The sequence below is a fragment of the Sorex fumeus genome, unplaced genomic scaffold (assembly GCF_029834395.1).
Source record: "Sorex fumeus unplaced genomic scaffold, SorFum_2.1 ptg000128l, whole genome shotgun sequence".
Lineage (NCBI taxonomy): Eukaryota > Metazoa > Chordata > Mammalia > Eulipotyphla > Soricidae > Sorex > Sorex fumeus.
In genome coordinates this window covers 9,113,615-9,133,367 of record NW_026606185.1, presented here as the reverse complement: position 1 = coordinate 9,133,367, position 19,753 = coordinate 9,113,615, and the positions used below count along the sequence as shown (strand labels likewise).

The following is a 19,753-nucleotide window of genomic DNA, read 5'->3' as shown; positions in this document are numbered from 1 at the left end:
GGGCTTGTACACATTCTAGTTAGAGTTTTTGGCAGAGATTGTCTTTCTGGCTAAAGTGCTCACACATGTTTTCATTGTGGTGCCCACTAGAAGGTCACACATGTTAGTTGAAGTGCTTCCACAGAGCCAGCCCTGTGCCATAGCTCTGCTCTGGCAATGAGGGTCCCAGACACAGCAGACTCTTCAGTAATTAGGCTGAACTTTTAAAAATATTTTATTCTGAGGCTTTGATCTATGGGGTTCTGCTGACCTTAGAAAAATTGGCTCATCTCAGGGCTTGTCATGTTGAGTCCATTTATAGATGTGTTTCATATGCATGCCAACAAATCTTGGGTCCACACTACAATGAGACAAACTAGGGTCAAATTCTAAACCTCTGATCCCACTGAACTGATTCCAAGGAATAATTTTTAGTGCCAGTTCTAAGTGGCTTTTGCCCTGCTGAGCCAATTTCTTTCTGCATAAACAATGAAAGCTTTCCCCCATAGCTATCCACTTGCCCATTCTTGGTGCTTTGCCAGGGGGTCTCTTGTGGGATGGAATACCATGTTCTTTTCTATCACACATTATGCTTTCAGTGAAAGTTAACGACTGAAATGTTGCCCTCACCCTACATTTAAAATGATAAAGCCCACAAAAATGACAAAGGAACTAGAAAGGAATTTAAGCTGCACATGTGCTCACAGGCAGGATGAATTTAAAGATGCTCATGAAGACAGTGTGTAGCTTTGGTGCCTGACTTCTCTGCACCTGACAATGACATACAGTTGCTGTGCAAGCCCCTTAAGTACAATCCTTTAAATCTATATTTCTTACACACCAGATTATTTGTCTTTCTGACAATATTAGACCCTGGAAATGTAATTGTTTTAATTAAAGAACTTTATAATGTGGTTCCCCAGAAGAGCTCTATCCAGCCAAGATGAGGACATTTATCTCTAGTTCTGTCTCCTAGGTGATATTTTAATATTGCATAATTCACTTAACAATGCACCTATTAATTATAGTAGAATTTCACAATCTTCTTCTTGAGTTTCTGGAAACTGGATTTTTTCCCTCTGTTAAAAGTCCTTATCAGTTTTTAGAAATAATTTTTGGTTTTAACAGGTAAAGGTAAGGTAAAGGCCCTCCCGTTGATCGTCGATTTGCTCGAGCGGGCCCAGTAACGTCTCCATTGGAGACTTTGTTGTTACTGTGTCTGGCATATCAAATACTCTCGGTAGCTTGCCGGGCTCTCCGAGAGGGGCGGAGGAATCGAACTCGTGTCGGCCATGTTGGCCGCTTGTAAGGCGAACGCCCTAACCGCTGTGCTATAAATCAAGAATATTTAAAGATATTTAAAAGGTTTTTTTTACATCTTAAGCCATACATTATGAAAAGTATAATCCATAATAATTAGGTCCAAGTACACTTTAATTCATATTTTATTGTATTTTATTTTGTTTAAATTTTATATTAGTGAATCATTGTGAGGTACAGTTACAAACTTATGAACTTTTGTATTTCAGTCATACAATAATCGTTTACCCTCCACCAGTGCCCATTCTCCTCCACCAATGTTCCCAATATCCTTCCCACAACCCCCACCCAACACCCTCCCACCCTGCTCTGTGGCAGGGCATTCCCTTTTGTTCTCTCTCCATTTGGGTGTTATAGTTCGCAATAGAGGTTTTGAATGGCCATTGTGTTCGGTCTATAGTCTACTATCGACATGGACATGCATTTTTCAACCTGAATGGGTCCTTCCAACATCCTTTACTTGGTGTTCCCTTCTCGATCTGAGCTGCCTTTTTCCCCAGCATGTGAGGACCATTTCCAAGCCATGGAGCAAACCTCCTGGTCCTTATCTCTACTACTCTTGGGTGCTGGTCTCCCATTCTGTTACTTTATATTCCACAGATGAGCGCAGTCTTTCTATGCCTGTCCCTCTCTTTCTGACCCATTTCACTTAACATGATACTTTCCATGGTGATTCACTTATACGCAAATTTCATGACTTCATTTTTTCTAACAACTGCATAGTATTCCATTGTGTAGATGTACCAAAGTTTCTTTAACCAGTCACCTGTTCTTGGGCACTCAGGTTTTTTCCAGATTCTGGCTATTATAAACAGTGCTGCAATGAACATACAAGTGCAGATGTCATTTCTACTATACTTTTTTTGCCTCTTCAGGATATATTCCCAGGAGTGGTATTGCTGGGTCAAATGAGAATGCAATTTTTAATTTTTTGAGAATCATCCATACTGTTTCCCAAAAGGGCTGAACCAGTCAGCATTCCCACCAGCAGTGAAGGAGAGTCCCTTTCTCACTACATCTGAGCCAACACTGGTTGCTTTTGTTCTTTTGGATGTGTGCTAGTCTCTGTGGTGTGAGATGATATTTCATTGTTGTTTTGATCTGCATCTCCCTGGTGATTAATGATGTAGAGCATTTTCTCATGTGCCTTTTAGCCATTCGGATTTCTTCTTTGAGAAAGTTTCTGTTCAATTCATCACTCCATTTTTTGATGGGGTTGGATGTTTTCTTGTGGAGTTCAACCAGTGCCTTGTGTATCCTTGATATCAACCCCTTATCGGATAGGTAGCACTGTAGCACTATCCTCCCATTGTTCATTGACTTCCTCGAGCAGGCCCAGTAACATTGTGAGATTTGTTGTTAATGTATTTGGCATATCGAATAATGGGTAGCTTGCCAGGCTTTGCTGTGAGGGCGAGATACTCTAGGTAACTTGCTGGGCTCTCCAAGAGGGGTAGAGGAATCGAACTCCAGTTGGCAGGTTTGGCCACATGCATTGCGTGAATATCCCTTCCCATTCTGTAGACTGACTTTGCATTTTGGTCTCTAGATGATTAACTTCTATCTTCAGTGCATCATGGTCTGAGAAGATAGTTGATAAAATATCTATCTTCCTGATTCTTTTGAGCTGTGGTTTATTCTGGAAAATGTTCCATGTGCTCTGGAAAAAATGTGTATTCTTTTTTGGGGGGGGGTATTAAGTCCTGTATAGATCTATTAGCCCTCTGCCATCTATTTCTTCCTTCAGAGCCATTATTTCCTTGCTGAGTATTAATCTTCTTGATCAATCCAAAGGTGATAAGGCGGTGTTGAAGTCTCTAACTACTATTGTGTTGCTTGTAATGTCCTTCTTAGGTCTGCTAGTAGTTGTTGTAGGTATTTGGCTGGTCCCTCATTGGGTGCATATACGTTTAGGAGTGTAATTTCTTATTGCTGTGCATATCCCTTGATTAATAACAAATGGCCTTCACTGTCCCTTCTAATCTTTTTCAACCTGAAATCTATGTTGTCTGATAGTAGTAAGGCCACTCATTTCAGTGAGTTTTCTCACTATATCCCACCATTGCCTTCAGGCTTGGAGGGTTTCCTCTGATAGGTCTGCTGTAAATCTAAGAGGTGCTCTTTTAAATGTAATTTCCTTCTTTGGCCTTGCTGCTTGCAGTATTGTGTCTCTATCTTTGGCATCCATCATTCTAACTATGATATGTCTTGGAGTTTTCTTGTTAGGGTCTATTTTTGCTGGCACCCTTTGGGCTCCTTGAATCCTGACCCAGCGGGCAGCAATGGCAGGGCTGAAGGGACAGCAGCCTGTGACTTTTCTTTCTCATATTTCTTGAAGAAGGACTTGGCTTCTTTAGAAGTAGCATCCACTTCCTTCATCACCCTCAATTCTTCCCCAGCAAAATCAAACACCTTGGTGATTTCAACTTTTTCTGTTTCTCTAGGTTTCTCTATGTCTTCTGCTTTTACCAACAATTTGCTTGAACTTGTCTCTTCAGTCTCATTTTATCTTTGAACTTGTGTGCTGGGGGTCACTTCTGGCTTGGGCCTGACTTTGTTGAGGAAGCTGGCCCACAGCTCATTCTCCTTCTTTTTTGCATCCTCTGAGCCCATGCTCTTCTCCTGCTCTTCAGCTGTCTCTTTCTCCTCACCACTGCTTCTTTCAGATTCCTCATTGGCATCTTCCTCTACCTTCTCGAACAAGAGCCCACCTTGCTTTCTCTTTCTGGCCTGAATGGTCTAAGATTTGCTTTTTTTCCCTTTGATTTTTTTGTGTCTGCTCTTCACCATCCATCTCATCTTTCTTTACTAATTCATTTACGTCATCTTTACTATACTTTCCACCTGAAGGCACGTAGTCCTTGTCCTCCTCCAATTTGGAGAAGTCCTTGGAGTCAAATTCCTCCATGGTGCTGTCCTGCTTGGTGACTGGGCCACGACGGCTCTCAACAGCAAGGCTCAAGGGAGCAACCCCAAAGTGGTGGCCTTATTCATGTTTTAAAATAGACTATTGAAAGGGACGGTAAAGAGACCAGTTGCTCCCATCACTGAATTAAAAGGTTTACACAATGTTCCCCAGTATACTGTTCCCTATCTATTCCTATGTTATGCCAGTTCTATTCTCTATCTTATGGTTATGCCATGCAAGAGAAGATTTGGTCTGAGGCCTTCTAAGTCAAGTTAAATAATTCAGACTCAAGTTACCCTCTTTGATAAACAATTTGCCCAGGTGAATGAATTTTCTGACTGGTCCTCTAGAGTAAGAGGAGGCATGAATCCTGGGAGAATATCATATAACTGGTGCTGAAAAAACAGAATAGATGATAGAGATAAAAATGCATTATCCTCTATTCTTAAGGGATAGAAATACATGCATAGTGTAGGAATCACTACTGATTTGAAGGGATTCCACATTTTGTAAAAAAAATAGTGTCTGTGGGTAACTTTAAGCAATGTTTACATACCATCCAGGATATTGAAGTATATTTTATTTTATTCCAAACAGAATACGTCTGATAAATGAGTAGGAAAGTAATAGTTCAAGGAAAAAAATGAAACAAAGTACTATATGTTATGGAAAAATAACCATCTGATCATTTTTTCTTTATGAGTTACATTTTTGAGAAAAGTATCAAATGGGAAACTGGTAAGAATTTTCTAAAGGCCAACCAAAGCCAAGACAAAAATAGGAAAATAAAAGTGACTATCAGGAAGGCAGGTAAAGGGTGAGTTATGATTAACTTACAGAGGCCATTTCAGTCAAACATTTTCTACTCTGTAAAGGACAGGGAAAGTGTACAAAGTCTGTACATCAGCTTGATATTTTTAGTTAGAAAAATGAAAGCGGACACACTTTGTTTGCTAGGTCTGCTTTCTTTGCCATCTATAACTCTGCCCTGAATTTTCCAAGCACAATTAGTTGTTAGAGTCTTTTGGTGATAGCATCAGTGGTCCTTAAAGACAAATAAAAATTGCACAACCATAAAATAATTTAAGTTACATCTCCCAGAAACCCAGCTGAGCCACAGAGTATGATTCTGTATTGGTGACATACAAAAGATTTTCCATGGTTAGGGGCCAGAGCAAGTAATATACTTGTCTTGCACAAAGTGGCCAAAGACAAAAACAAACTGGCAAGGAATATTCCACTGTTGTGGATGCTGTCAAATCTGCAAAGAAATTTTATATTATGAGGGATGGTTTATCTTGATCAAAGCTGTCTAGTGGTTAAATCTATGATGATGGAATGTTCTACTTGCATTGTCTACATGATGCCCTCCTGTCATATTGGACATTTGACAGATGTACCTGAGTTTTATTTTTAAAATTTGTTGAATATTACTTGAGCTATCTATAAGCAAGCAAATGTGATTCATGACTACTCTTTTGAGCAGTGCAGAATGCTGATTATATATACACAATTCCATATATATATGGAATTTTCTTTTTAAAGGTGTTAATCGTGTTCAATGAATTGTCAGGAAAAGATAACTTCAGTGGGGAAAAATTTCACATCTATGTGCATGTTAACTATGGTGCAAATAGACTTTGCATCCCATTTTTATTAAAAAATTTCAAGGACCTAATGAGAGCCAGATAGAAATGTAGAAGATGCAGTATCTGTCTCTAGCCTACTTGCTCAGCAAGTATGCCTGGCTGCCCTAGCTCTTAGGGCTTATCATCATTAATACAATTGTCCAGGAGGCATTTACAGTTGTCATTTAACCCCTATATACCAACTTTCTCTTGATCGAATTCGGGATTTGCACATTTGAGAACATAATGCATGGAATGATATTGCTGTAGACTTATGGGTTTGCCAAGCAATTATGCTGTTAAGTATAGCTTCTTAGCAACTTTGAAATTATTTTATATAAAAATTTAATTATAATTGTTACTCAGAAAGCTGCAGAGTTGATCCTACATATTAGTAAAATAGGTGAATTTTAAAACTGGAAGAAATTGTGAAGTTCATCTACCTCATTCAATGTTTTCTTTTCACAGATAAGCTAAAGGAGTGAAGTGAAGAGAAATTAACTTGCCTCCAGCTATACAGTCAATTATGGGCAGAACTGGAACTAGAATGTAGATCTTATGGTTCCCACTTTCTTTTAACTATACAATGGGGTATGGTTGTGTCTTGTCAGGAATAAATATCACATTTTTGACATCTCAATGTTGGAGACATGCTATTTTATTAAAAAAGGTCTCCTACATTTTTATCTCTTCAAATTCTCAGTAACAGATTAACCCATTTCCAGTGAAAGCATTTAAGTTAAAGAATGCACTTTACTGCATTCAAATCAGCCCTTTAAACATTCTACACTTTAGCTTTTATTCTAGATTCCATTGTGAGGTGATAATGAGGTGCTGAAAACTAATTAGCTCATCAGACAAAACTGTCTGGTCCTCCATCTGCTGAGCTTTGAGAGTGATGGTCCCTGGTTGAACTGAGAAATGAGAATAAAAATATCTACTTCCCCCGCCTGTTCCTTGTCCTGCTCTTCCCTTGGTGCATGACAGGAAGGGTATTAAGATTCTGGACTGGTGTCCTGACCGCCAGATGGTGCCTCTTATCTCTTGTTAGATCTTTCCTTTCCATGTGTTATTACAGATGCAGCCCATAAGTGGTTTTCCCGTGGATTTGGGAGCACTTCTTTTTTTAACATCGGAATACATGCACCCCATTATGTAATGCATTTTAGAGAGAGTAAACATGATTGAAGTCCAAGTATTTTATTCACATTACTCTAATTGTGAATGCCCCAAAGTATCCATCAGCTGACTGTCCACTTGGATTTTGGAATAAAAACTTGGGTCCGTTCTGTATGTGACTGCTATTTCCAGCTTCCTTGGGTGGAGGAAAAGGCACATCAAGTGGTTCTCAGGGTTCACTCCTGGCTTTGTGCTGAGGGATAACTCCTGAGAGTGCTCAAAGGACCATATGCAGTGCTGGGAATCGAACCGTATTGCCTTACCCCATTAAGTATCTTTCCCTTCAATTTTTCCTTAGATTAACATAGCTCATCCTTTCACAGATAATCTTTTAAAATTAATTTTAAATTTTTTAATTGAATCACTGTGAGATAGACCCCTTCAAAGCTGTTCTTGATTAGCTTTCAGTCATACAGTGTTTCAACACCCATCCCTCCACCAGTGAACAGTTCCTAGCACCAGTGTCCCCAGATTTTCTTCCATCACTCCCCTCCCACCCACCCCACCCAGCCTGCGTCTATGGCAGAAGCTTTTATTACCTGGGAATGATCATACTGGACAAGACCTGTGTGTTAAAAGTATGTAAAGTCATATTCTTGACAATCTTTCAGTATCAATATTGCAAAACACAATCCCCAAAAGAAGAGAAAAAGAAAGAGAGACAGAGACAGAAATAGGTAGCCTTTATATGTTAACTAAAGTATCTTGTCTTTTAATTTTACTTATCAAGTAACTGCTTGGCTAATCACTTCTGTTTCACTAGAATCCTCTAGGTGCTTTGATGTTAACTTTCACATACTATCATGGACCTAGGACACATCACTCGTTCAGAACAGTCTACTTTTAGAATTCTCTGGGAGAAAATGGAAAAGCTTCTGAATGGCAGGTGTAAAGTTTATGTAAGGGACTATTTTGTCAAATTAACCTAGCTGTCACCTTAATATTACGATTCAGAACTGAAAAGTCAGATTCTTTTAGAAAATCAGTCAGCCCACTTATTCACAAATAAATCTGAGAGGGAAACAAATTCAATACTGAAATAAAAACTTTTAATTTCTCAGTTAAATAAATACTATATATTAGTCATTTTGTATTAATGTTAAATTGTAATATGTGCTAATATTGGACTTAGATTGTACTTAGCAGGTATATTAATATCTAACATAGAAGAGAACTCTAAAAATATTCTAAAATAAATGGTTTGTACTTATAAAGAATAGCATTTTATATCAACATTTGAACTGAAATAAATGTTATTAGCACCTTATAAAATGTAATGGTTCTCAGCTGTCCAAGGTAAACTAACCCTTTGTGATTGTTGGCAATTTGTTGGTTTATGGCCATAAATAAACATAAATCTAAACAACAACCATAGAAACAAACCAAAATATGTTAAAGAAGAGAAAAAATACCATAAACTAACAAAAGTAGCATTGGAAGTTTGGAAATTCATGGTCTGGAAATGGGAATTTGTTATTGGGGGTATCATGGATGGCCTTCCACATCCTAATCTGTACCTGCTAAACTACATCTTGATTTTGTGATTAATTTTGAAAAAACTGAGCAGTGCTATTTTGTGATTTTATTTTTCCCTGTGTATTTAAATACCTTTGTCTCAAAATAGAAGACCTGCTACTTAATACTCATCAGATGGTTTAGTAATTAGGCATGCATTTTATTTCTTCCAATAGTTCATAAATTCCCTTAAAGTAATGTGCATTTGTGGTTTTTCTTTTAATTCATCCCTGGGCTATGTCTCAGTTATGAATACATTTAGTTTATTAATGAGTCTAAGTATATGAGAGACAATAGCTGAAATGGGATTTGCATTTTGCTAGAGGGGGTATTGGAGATCCTTTCTAATGCAAAAAATAAAGACATAGAGAAGAGAAAGTGCTAATTTGGCAAGTGCCCCAAGGGTCCAAAATTTCTGTTCAGAAAAGACATTTGCACTCCCACGTCATTTCAGTGATCCTCATTCACAATAGCCCAAATCTGGATAAACTACACATGGTACATGTATACAATAGAACATTGCTAGACTATAAGAATGGTGAAAATTATGAAACTTGCTGCTATGTGAATGTATCTGGAGTGTGCCATGCTGAGTGAAGTTCAAAGGGGAAGGACAAACACAGAATGATCTGTCATATATGCAGGATATTGTTAAAAAAAACCCTTAGAAACTGATAATTGTTCTTCAGTAGGAAGCTTAGCATGAGACCAGGGCATGATAGGATGTGGGGGCACAATAGTTAGTGGGTACTCTCATCGTGGGTGGGGTGCTAGAAGTATTTATGCAAGAAACCTTGCCATTAAGATCATTGCAAATGTCAGTGCTGAAATTTAAAAAAATAAACAAAAGTACTGAATTTGCAAAAACTTAGAAAGGTGATGTGGAGTCAAAGAGATAGTACGGAGATTAAGGTGCTTGCTTTTAAAACAGCCAACCCTGCTTAGATCTCCAGAACTGCATTTAGTTTCCTGGGGAAACCAGGAATGATCTCTGTGCACAGTGCAAGGAATATGCTTTGAACAACAGCAGGTGTGGGGCCCAAAACCCATCAAAAGTAAAATATAATACTGAATTACCAATATTCTTTCCTTTGTTAAAGCCCTAGCAGAGAACTTTTATCTATACAAAGAAATCCAAGACAGTTCAGCTTGCAAAGAGGCCTATGAAACCAATTTTTCAAAAGCAAGCCTGATACATTCAATCCAGAACTGTCATATTCTCTACTCTGAGTGTGTAGATTTTTGCCCCTTGACTTTCAAAGGTGCACTTCACTCTGAGTCACCCACAACCAAATCCTACATCTATTTTTCCCCAAACTCATATTTCGTAAATAAACTCTTTCGCTTCCCTGCCTTTATCTGAGATTATTTTCCATGAAATTAGACAGTGGACCTGAGAAACCTTGTAGAATTAGACCTGACTTGCTTTTTCTGTGGAGAACATAATCTTACCAGAGAATCATGGATTTAAAAAAAATTCAGAAGGTAGTGGCAAGTTTCCATGTCATATAGATTAAATAGTTCCATGTACAGTCCCACAGTTGCTTTTTTCTATCAACATAAAACAATTTCTGCATTTTGTATAAAAGAGCTTGATTCCAGACTTTTAGAGTGTTCCTAGGAAAAAGTAAGAATAAAACTTCTTCACAGTTTTTCTAAAGATTTCAGGTTTTTATAGTTTTTACAGCAAAGTCTACCATCAATAAAGGAGCGATTTATATTTAAAGTAAGTTCCATAGAGACAAAGTTCTTATTTTCTGATAGAGAAATAGCTTCCATGCTGGAGAGATAGTTCAGTGGGTAGAGACTTGCTTTGCACATGGCTGAGTTGAATTAGATCTCCAGAACTCCAAATGAATTATGAATTATGAGTGCAAACCCAGGAATAAGTCCTGAGCACAACCACACATGGGTGAATCCTCTTTCCCATAATAAAATGTAGAAAAACAAAAGCCTTCTAGACAAATCACTTGTCATCCAAAAGATTCACCCTGCATCTGTGGGTGGCAGGGACACCAGTGTCTCTACGATGGTCAGGGTGTCATGCAGACTATTGTGTGGCCTGGCATCCCTGGGCACTGCACAAGCAAGGTTAGGGTATGTCAAGAGGAGGGTGGTAGCACCCTTTGTAGCTGCCTCCCAGCTCTGTGGCTGTCACTCACCCCACTGGCAAAATCACCGTCATTTACTTCTGCATTTATTTACAGTGGAAGGAAAGTTAGTACCCAAGTCATGGCACAACTGAAAGGACTAATTTAGATAAGATATGTAAAGTACTTAACAAGTTATGACATATGACAAGTGCTCTCTAAATGTATGTTTTTTCCTGTCCTCATTCTAACTTAGCTTAACTTAGAAAAACAACTTATTTTTTTGTTTCTATAAGGGATTACAGAGAAGTGCCATTTAAATTTAATTATTTAGGTGTTTGAAGTGATAGTATAGTGGGTAGGGTATTCGTCTTGCATGCAGCAGCCACCCTGGTTTCAATCCCCAGTGCCACCTGTGATTCCCTGAGCACCTCCAGCAGACATCCATGAGCATTAGTCTAGGAATATATCCTGAGCACCATCAGATATGACCCCAAGCTAAATATAATATTAAATAAATTTAGTTATTCTCTATCCATCTTTTGTAACAGAGAATTTGAGGTAATTTTGAAAATAAGAGAAATAGCATGAAAGAGGAGAAATAAAAATAAATTCACATACTTTAAATACAATTGTTAACATAAAATTCACTCAAATGAGCCTACTCTAGTCTATAAGATTTCTGAATTCAAGAGAAGTGTCTTCGGAAATCACTGTCAGGTAAAGGAGGAAAAATGCCACTTCTGTTCTGTAAGGAGATTTTTTTTCATATTAAAAAAATTTTAATAGTGAGAGATCATGAGGTACAGTTGCAGACTTACACATTTTTGTGCTTGGGTTTCAATTATACAATGATCAAATACCCATCCCTCCACCAGTGCCCATTTCCCACCACCACAGATCCCAGTATCCCTCCCACCCCCCATCCCCCCCATCCCACCCTGCCTCTGTGGCAGGGCATTCCCTTTTGTTCTCTCTTATTGTGTGTTGTGGTTTGCAAAAGAGGCAATGGGTGACAATCATGTTTGCTCTGTAAGGAGATTTTAAAGAATTTCCTTTTGAAAATCCTCTCAAATAATTATTTAAGGAATAACAATGAAATCCAGTCCCCTTAGCATAATTATCCTCAGGCCTCTCTCTCCTCAAAATGAGCATCAGTGCTCTCAGGCATGTGCAGATCCTCCTTCCCCAGGCTGTGAGCAGGATCTGTGTCGGGTGACTTATTAATGACTCATGTACAGAAGATTGCTTTCTAATAGTGTTGGGGGTGAGAGTGAGATGGATAATTTCAGTGTTACTGCCTGTAGAAGCTCCTAGTGCTGTTGAGGAACAATGCAGGAGTAGGTCTGTGAACTGCAAGGCAGTGTTCCTGAACCTCAGCTGTACCTGGACCGGGAGATCCTGGAATACTGATGCTGACCACCTTTCCCCAGAGGTTCTGATTTAATGACCTAAGATATCAAAGTTAATTTTATAAGTTCTTCAAGTGTTTAAAATATTCATTTAGAGCTGAGAATCAATATTACAGATTATATAAATGCACTATTTATTTATTCTTGAGCATAATTAACTTTAATCAGCTTCAAAAAATGTATTAAGATCAAAATTAGGAAGACAGCATTTGGTCTAGAAAAATGTATAATTTGTTAGCAAAAGTTTGGAAACAATTCATGACGATTCCACTGCACAATGATAACTTATCACATTGTATGTGTGTTTATGCAGCCATGGAGCCTCACACAGCTAGCATCCTTGGTTAGCTTCTCTACTTATCCACCTGAAAAATGTTATATTTAAGAATCATTTACATAGTGAGGAAGTTGAGGCTGATGAATGCCAGTGTTTTAACTTCAAATCATTTTAGTATCTGTACCTTTAACTTGGTGGAGAATGTTTCTAAGATCCCTTATTATATTCTAAAGAACCATAAAAATTAACAACTTATATATTAGCACATATATTGGTGCCACTCTTTTGGAAACCTGTTGCTCTTTAAAATACATTTGGCCTCCAAAGAAGAAAGTGGATCAGTTATTTAGTTGTTTTTGGAGCTGGATGAGGTAGACAAGGCTAAAATTATGGAAGCTAATCAGGTCTATGACACTGAATTAGAAATCACCAGGTTAGGAAACAAAAGGTTGAAGATCCCTTTTCTAGAATGACAGCTATAAGGTTATTATTTCTGCGTAGGTCTAGCTCCAGTGCTGCTCAAGACCAATAAAAGGAAAAACACAGTGATGAGAAGAAAAAGAGCTTCATTGCCAACTAATTGGCAGGTTAGAAGATGGCAAACTTGTGTCCTTGAGCAATCTTTTCTTTAAGCTCAGAAAAATCAATCGGGGGAGGGGTAGCATTGATATGTAAGTGCCATTTTTGTGCTTAGAAGTGACCCCTGATAGTGCATGGGGGGGAAATAAGCATACCAGGAACCGAGCCAGCATTGGTAGCATATAAGCTTTCCTCCTGTACCATCACTTTACCCCACAAAAATCAGTTTTATGTAACAGGACATGGGGCGGGGGGGATTGGGGGTATGGTGAGTTACAGATTGGTGATGCCAGGATAATTTATAATTCACTTGGGCCAACTCTCTGAGGTATACTTCTAATAAAACTGCAAATAAAGATTTCTGATTAAGATTTCAGTTCACTTATTCCTCATGAAAAGATAAGGAGGACATCCTCAACATTTTTAATTATCCCTAAAAAGGTAAAGGTAAAGGTAAAGGCCCTCCCGTTGATCGTCGATTTGCTCGAGCAGGCCCAGTAACGTCTCCATTGGAGACTTTGTTGTTACTGTGTCTGGCATATCGAATACTCTCAGTAGCTTGCCGGGCTCTCCGAGAGGGGCGGAGGAATCGAACTCGGGTCGGCCATGTTGGCCGCTTGTAAGGTGAACGCCCTACCCGCTGTGCTATCGCTCCAGCCCTAATTATCCCTAATGAGTCAGATTTTCTGTTTTCTAATATTGAGTATCTTGGGCCAGCTTCAATCCACTGACTTGAACTCCACACAAATGAACATAATGTGTTACATTTTAAGAATCTTTGTGAATATTGAGTCAACCATCATGGAATCATCTGAGAAATGGACACTCTCCATTTTATTGTTGGCAAAACAGAAGCAACTCAGGTAAGTAACTTGTTTAAATCACAATCCAGTAAGAAAAAGAATACTCGTTCATGTGGCTTTCTCACCTCCTCAGTTGCCCTTGCTGATTTTCAACTACATCAAGATTCCAATCCAGAAAATCAATAAAGTTGCCCATTTTAATATTTCATAAACTCGTATTATTATAGAAAGATGAGTCTCTTTAACCTAGGACTGTTCTGGTGGTCTAGGAAGTATAAATTAAATGCGGGTGGGGTGGGGTGGTAGGAGCAGATTTTTGGTGCTTACCTCACTAAATGTTTCCTACCTTCTGTAGCCTCAGTCCTCAGAAATTATTTAAAGAGTAAAAATAAACTTAAAAGAAAGTTTTGTAATTTCTAAAATAGCAGTTTTACTTTATTTCCCTCCTACTCAGAACACTTACTGCTTCATTCTTTACTTCTCACCACCTCCACATGGCAAACTAAAATCAGTGTGCCCATCAAGTATTTGAATCCCAGACCCTTCTACCTGGGCAGACTTTTTCTTGTTGGAACAAACACATTTTATTTTTATTTTTAACATATAATCATATATGAATAATAATGCTCAAACAGTCATCAGTGTTTGTAGAAAATAGATCTAGAAAAATTTTGCTTTTAGATCTAGCATTTGGCTTGCTAGAGCACATTCCTTGGACATGTGTCTTGCTTCCTTGTCTCTGATTCTTTGCTATCCTGTTTTCACTATGGAGAAACCTATGTTTTCTATTAAACATGTACTTCTTTCTTTTATACCATCTCACATCATTCTAAATAACTTTTCGATAAATCTACCTTGCTTCATACCTGAATGTCTAGCATTTGAAGAACTTTGAATTACCTGTTTGATCCTTATCTGGCAAATAACTTTCTACTTGCTAGAAGTAGATTGGTTTTCTCTTCAACTCATCTTTATCAGGAGATGTCATATTCCAAGCTCTTGTCTACAGATTACAGCCTGGCAAAGAAAAGTTTTAAAAAAGTGGAAATATGTAAATCAAATTTTCTGACAGTTTTATGCTTGTAGGCTCTACCAAGCTCTAGAAATTCATCAAAATAACCTTTATGAAAGCTGAATAAAGACATATGTTAGTTCAAAATTTCGGACGATGCCCCATACCAAGAAAGCACAAAGGTGATTTTAGTCAACTTATCTCCCTTGAGTCCAGTGCTCCTCATCGACTTTGTGACCACTCCTGGAATTCACACTTGAACCGCAGGGTCTCATGACCATGATCCTACTGCAATGAGACCTGACCATTCAGGAGTGGACACAGTCTTCACTCAATCTGTAACCAACTGCTCCTACCTAATATTGAACGCTGAGATCACATGATTTTCATTAGTTATGAGAGACTGGAAAGTTGTGGTTAGTTCAGAATTCCATTTAGTCTGATTCTCACTTTCATACTATAGAGTGCCCAGACATCACTGGTTGACTAGATTTGATTCTCCTGAGTAATCAGGGGTCTTAATTGGAGGCAGCTCAACATAGAAGAAATCCTTTATGTCCATCCATAAACTCCAGGCTCCATCTACATTTCTTCTTTTTCAGGTCTTATCAAAAACTTCTAATTGAAAAATTATTTTCTTTTACTCACTTTTTTTACATATCACAAGACAAAACCTCACATTTGTTACTGATGGCACAAGATTCAGCATTTTTTCTCTTAGGAATAAACTTGTCCCACTTGATTTTCTTTTTTCAATTATTTATTTACTTATGTTTTCTAGCGTTAATGAGGGCTGGAGCAATAGCACAGTGGTAGGGCGTTTGCCTTGCATGCAGCCAACATGGCCGACCCGAGTTCGATTCCTCCGCCCCTCTCGGAGAGCCCGGCAAGCTACCGAGAGTATCTTGCCCGCACGGCAGAGCCTGGCAAGCTCCCCATGACGTATTCGATATGCCAAACACAGTAACAACAAAGTCTCCAATGGAGACGTTACTGGGCCTGCTCGAGCAAATCGATGATCAAGGGGAGGGCCTTTACTTTACTTTACTTTACTTTATGTTTTCTACCCAGTTTGTTTTAGAGTAGCCTTAAGGCAGTTGTTATAAAAAGAAAACAAAACTGAAATACAGACATGCTCTTGAGATGGAAAGAGAGGTTACTTAAGTGTCAATGGCATGAGTAAAAGGAAGCACAGGACTCTGATCTTTGTTCACATGCTCCATCACAAAGGCTCTAAGCTCCTTAAAAGATGCAATTGCATATTTAAATCACCAGTGGTAATATTGTGGGTCTATCTAAGCCCAAAATCTGGTGCAAATATACAGGTAACTTACCTTGAAGGTAGCTGATAAAAACACAGTGGACTTAACACTCCTATGATCATTCATTACAACATTTTTACTCTCACTTGGGATAATCACTCTTTCTAGTTGTGTCTTTTGTGCCATTGCTGTTTATTGAGTTTAGTTGGTCTCTACAACACCTAATTTGGTGTGTTCCTACTGGCCATCAGTACTGTGGGATTTTGGGGGTGCTGCTCAAGAAGCTCCAGGATCTGTAGAACTGGGCAATTCACAGGGATGTCCAGAGTTTTCAGCCCAAACACCAGGGTACCTGTGAGTTTTGGCAGCTTGGCTTGCATACTTCTGAGATTAGTCCTGAAGCCAGAGCCCTTGTTTACATAGTGGTTATGGAATGTGGGTGTGGCTGCTGAAGACTCTGGCAGTATGGGAGTGGTTGAGGGTGGTTGCCCTCCCTGGTTGAGAAGACCCCATAATGAGTATACCTGGAAGTTTTGTAGGTTTGGCATTTCTGCAGAATTTAGTCATGAAACAATCAAGCCGTGTTGTTTGCATGGCAGTTACTACAGCCTGTGTGTATAACTGCCAGGGATTTGACACTTCTCTCTGAAGGGTGCCCTAGAGTTTTCAATCTGAAGATGAGTGTACCTGTGAGTTTTAGTGGCTTTTCTTGCATATCTTCTGAGATTAGTCTTGAATAATGTATTCTGAGATTAGTCAAGAAACTGTGAACTGGGTTTTTCCATGTCAGTATTTGTGAGATGTGGGTCTTGGTTTTCTTTGAGCATCCACTGCAAAAAAATAAGATCTAAAATTTTTAATGCTCATATTATTTCTCTTTTGGATTTTTTCCCTGTGTTTTAGATATTATTGGAGGTATAGGTAATTTGTTTTGTTACTTGGCTGATTTCTTGAGAAGTTGATTGCCTATTTCCTCTTGAGAAGCATACAAAAACTGGTATTCTGACATCATTTGTCACCACTGTAGGGAAGTCACCACCAGAACAGCGGTTTGAGCCACCTGAGGCACTCAGCAGAAGATTTACCTGTTTGGGTTATTTGAGATCTGCTTGGATCCTCCTCACTTTGCAATTAGCAGTGTGCACACTAAGGATTTGACCTAATTTGCTCGAATATATTGGCTTCTGCTGGTAACTTAGGAGGAATAAGCTAAATTATTTAATTTATTTTTATGTTGTAGTGATATGGTAATTGGGAGATTAAGCAAAATATCTTTGACTTTCCTGCTGACTCCATCTTTCCTACAATCTCAGACTGTTACTTTCTTAATGAATTAGTGAATACATAAGTAAACAGTTTTAAGTACTGGTAAACCAAGTAGCACACCTATATGGATTTCAGTCAGAACTTCACAGAGACGCTGGCTTTTTGTTCCTTATAGAAAAATGAGGTCTACATGGACAGGTTTTTCTTGGATTCCAAATGACCTTCCAAGAGAGCAAAATATCTCACTAGCTTCATGTCCTTGGACCAGCTGAAGAGAAACCAGAGGTTGTCATTTATCTATATAATGCTTAAGAAGAGTCATGCTATCTGGGGCATTATTTTCTCAGCTATGGACTTGATTTGTCATGAGTAGTTCAGTTGTTTCTGAATTATTGTTGCATAGAAGAAGTGGACAATTGAAAGATTCCTGGCAAAAATCTTCATGCACAGCTGAGAGTAATATTACTTCATTTTTATTCTTAAAACATGACTTCATTTTTTGGCTGTTTATAGATTCAAATACCTGTATTGTTTATTTGTATTCATACATTACACTGATTGAATATAGGAACACCTATTTCTTATTTGTCTCAAAAATTTGCACAAAGCTCCTTTTTGGTAAGAATGATCTTTGGGGATTTCCCCAGAATTGAAATGGCTTAAAGGTTGGCCTTGTAGGAGAGTTTCTTGTGTAACAAAGACACATCAAATGGCTACACCTCTAGAGATATGTGAGTTCTGTATTTTCATGTAAAAACATCAGAATACATTAAGAATATTTTAAACCTTCATGTACTATTCATAATATTTGCAAAGAATTCTCAGAAACTGTGAACTTTGTCAGTTGGAAGAAAATGTAATAGGTTAGTGGACTCCTACAAAAAGCTTATGACTTGTTTAATAGCTACAGAAATTGATCATAAATGCCAGGCTTGGAAAGGCTTGCTTCTTGTCAAGAGTCTTCTTTGTACTCACACACATAAACATCAGAGTAGTGATGCATTTACTGTGCTCAGCACTCTGCAAAACTGTACAAAAAGCTGTTACCTTGTAAGGTTCAGAGAGAAATGTCAAAAGGTCTCACAAAAGCCTTGAATTAAATGCCAGTATAAAACCTAAAAAAAAGAAGTAGAAACATGTGTGACCATAGGGAATCTTCAATAACAGGGGAAGAGTTTTCACACTGCCTACTCTTTGACTAAAAAGAGCAAAAGTCAGTCCACAAAACAGGGCAATGGAATTTATAAATAAGAGAGAAAAGCTGTGGCCAATGAGGTAAATGGTACACAGCAAGCCATCCCGCCAGACACCTTGGTGCAAGTCATAACAGGCTTCTTTCGAGCTTTTAAAGGCAAATCTATGAATAGATCAGAGAAATCATGCAGCACTGAAGCACAGTCTGGGCCCATTTGTGACAGTCTGTCTACTTAGTGACATGTTTGTCTTCTCAGGCCTGGGGTTGCAAGCTAGTTGTTTAGAAAGTGAATCACTTAACCTCACAAAGCTCAGAAGTCCTGAGGGTCCCTCCTGGAGATTTTTGGTGATGAGGTGATTTTGGTGATTTTGGTGATGTTGGCTAATGTGAGGGCTTGAGGACCTGGTATTTCTCAAATCCTGTTTTCCAGTATTACCTGAGTCATGATGGAAGTTCTCAGGATTTTACCCACATACTTTCTTTACAGACTCGGGGAAAGCTTAATTTTAGGAAAAGAAGACATTAGGATGCCAGTGATGGTTTCAAATTCTCTTTCACATAGTTAACAGGCTTCCAGTTAGACTTTTTTGGAAGAACATGACTCACAAGAACATCAATCCTCCCTCTCCTTTTGTGATGTAAATGACCAAATATCAACTTTAATTAACTACTTAGATTTAGGAGTTAAAATTTTTCAGGTGCAGTGACAAAATCAGGCATGTAGAAGTAGAAAGTGGGTATTGCTGTAGTTTCTTCTCAACAGATCTGCCCATTGCATCCATGGGTATGATTTCAGACCAGAGTAGAAACCTGGGTGAGACAAAGATATTTACTGTCATATCATTAGGGTCTTGAGTCGACTTTCAGTTTATAGTGGTAGAAACTCAAGTCCCATGTAGAATAAATTACATCAATTAATTAAATAATTTATATTACAATCCCACAGAAACTTTATCACCACGGAATGATTTGTGAGAATCAGAGAAAGCTACTCAGGACTAGAAAATGGCCAGCAATAAAGATTGTTTACTAGAGAGTTGGATTTGTTTCATGAAAAGGAAAGATGCTCTGAAAATAGAGGAAAAATGAGATTGCATGGAAATTAATGACAGGTTATTAAAGTGCATTAGAAAGTTTCCACCACCTGTTGACAGAAGTGGCCCAGAGACACTGGTTAATGTCCCCCAAAGGATGAATTAGAGAGAAAGAAACTACAAATCTGAAGACTTCTGCTGAGATATCTTGTAGTCATTGGCAGCAGACCTGACAGAGTTTTAAATCAGATCAGATACCAAAGAAAGAATAGAAAATAAACAACTACAGTAAGA

General features: G+C 38.3%; 1 pseudogene; it reads right to left on the bottom strand.

Annotated features, from left to right (window-relative positions):
- Positions 1-3,528: 3,528 nt before the first annotated feature.
- LOC130045484 (craniofacial development protein 1-like) lies at positions 3,529-4,207 on the bottom strand (annotated as a pseudogene).
- Between the last annotated feature and the right edge of the window lie 15,546 nt (positions 4,208-19,753).